Source organism: Temnothorax curvispinosus, unplaced genomic scaffold, assembly GCF_003070985.1.
Source record: "Temnothorax curvispinosus isolate PA1 unplaced genomic scaffold, ASM307098v1 QBEX01010073.1, whole genome shotgun sequence".
NCBI classification, from domain to species: Eukaryota; Metazoa; Arthropoda; class Insecta; order Hymenoptera; family Formicidae; genus Temnothorax; species Temnothorax curvispinosus.
Genome location: NW_020219853.1, coordinates 1 through 2601, shown reverse-complemented (window position 1 = coordinate 2601; position 2601 = coordinate 1).

Genomic DNA, 2601 nt, shown 5'->3' with positions numbered 1-2601 from the left:
GGCAGATCCATTACTTTTCGACCAAAAGTTGCGGGGGTGGGTCACCGATTTTGATGCCGATTTTTTCCTCGAAAGTACACTAGAAAAGGAGATGATCCTGAAAATTTGAGCCCGATTCGATCAAATCCGGCCGCTGGAGAATTTTTTTAATTTTGAAAAAAGTCGATTTTTCAGTCATTTTCAAAAATTTATATCTCAGCTTTTATATAACTTAGAGACTCGTTTGAGGCCGCATTCTTTTCTGTAAACCTTCTACTTTTAAGGAAAAAATTGGTCATTGGTTTACACTCAAGTCCGGCTTCACGGCGAGCTGCTAACTAAACCACTGTTTTAGAGAAATTTTACCTATTTTTGAAATGCTGTCATATCTACAGTTTTCGAAGTAGAGGGTTGATCAGCAGCTGATATTTTTTGTTCAGGTATACTCTGAAGAAATCTACCCATTTTTTACTTGATTGCTTCTATTTCATTAAGTTATGGCCATCTAAAGCCGATCAATTTTCGAAAAATCGCCATTTTCAGATAGCCAGAACTGTTTTCTTTCAACTCGAAATCCTTTGAAATTTTCAGGGAATATACTTCATTATATCCTTAAACAACCATGAAAATTTCATTTTTGGAATAGAAGTGGTTTCCGAGTTATGAAATTTTTAAAATGTCAACTTTTCGATTTAATATGACATTTTTTGTGGTTTTATCATCAATTTTGTAAATTTAATGTAAATAATTGATATTTTTCGGATATGGGGCATTCTCCGTGAAATCAGACATCCCCCTGTCCAAAAATTGGGGTCACCTAAAAAATTTTTTTGGAGCTCATTTTATAGCTACACATATGTAGTTTTAGTTGAGCTGTGGCCTTTTGAAAAATCAACATGGTGGACCTTAATATGGTGGCCGAAGTCTGCGGGTAACGAGGTACGACAGATGAAATCGTTACTTGGAAGTTATAGACTGTCATAGAAAAATGTGTTAATGTGTTTATTTAGTAGTTAGCATTGAATCCATGAAAAAAATAAATTTTTAGTTTGTCCAAAACCAATATGGCGGCCAAATTATCTGTGAAATGCTAAAAAATAACTATTTCGTTCTTTAAAACATACAAACTGCGTTCAATTTTCACGAAAATTTATATCATGATACATTTTAAAATGTTGATCATAAATTAACAATTGGGACGTCGTATTTGAATATAACGAAACCCAATATGGCGGCTGTATATTCGAAAAATGCTAAAAAATAATGACGTCGATATTCAAATCATACAAACTCGTTTTAATTATTATTAATTTGAGTGTTACGGTATTTTTTAATTGCTTTTTTTAATTTACTTTTTCAAATTTTTATGAAATTTTATTAAACAAAACAATTTCCGTCGCCAGCAAATAATTCAAAATAAGTCGTTTTATTTTCGACCCAACTGGCCAATTAAAACAATATTGCACGACGTTTCGACCGAATTCCGGTCCTTATCAAGTGCTATTAATTTAAGTTACACCGATCCGCATTACAAATTGCATCGTTGACGTGGTGTCCTGACAACGTCAAGACAACCGCAAAACTAAACAAAAGAGAAAATAATACATTTAACAATAGAAAAACTATACAAAATCGTTACAATATCACGCTGGTCAAAAACAATAAAATTAATTAACACTGTAAAAATTAGTTAAAGCTTACAATTCTTATGCGTTCCAAAACAAACGGTGAAATCAAAACGTCACCAGCCATATCGAGGCACAACGTCCGAACAGTAAGACAGTCAAAGTCGAAATGAAGTTGTCAAACGTAATCCGCGGATAGCAAACGGCGCTCTGATGGAAAAACGAGCAGAACCGAATATACAGGGCCGACTAAGTGATACCTATGACCCGGTTATAAATAGATGGCAGGCTCTCAGTATCGTTTTGTAAATTGACTGTGCAATCATGTTTTTTAATGAAAAACATTTCCGATATTTCTCTTTTTTTGAAATGTTTTTCTTTGTATAAAATTTTCGGATGTTGCCACTTGAAATCATGATTGTGTGTAAGGCGATGTTTGCTCACAACAGAATGATTATCTACATTTTTCCTAATATCACATCGATGTTCTTTGATGCGTGTTTCTAAATGCCTTTTTGTCTGGCCAATATATACCGCATCACAATTTGCACAATCAATCTTATAAACTAACTCAGTCTGACTGAGACTCGGCAACGCGTCCTTACCCTTCCTAATGACACAATCCAATCTCTTCGGGATGGTGTGAAGAACTCTAAAGTTCATGTCTCGCATTGTACGGCTAACATTCTCGCTAAGGCCCTTTATGTAAGGTACAGTAATGCACCTTCGAGGATCTTGGGCCACTTCGCTACTGACAGGATCATTGTTGTTACGATTTCGCAATTCGCCAAGTCGGACATTGACATATTTATCAACAATTTTCTTCGGGTAACAATTATTAATATGAATCTTTTTTATTTCACTAATATTAGAATTGTGAAACCGCGCGTCGGACAAAAGAATCGCCCGATCAACCAAATTCCTTACGATGTTAATTTTGTATTTCTGTACGGGCGTCGCTTTACGACGGTCGCCCTGAATCTGGATTCCGCTCAGA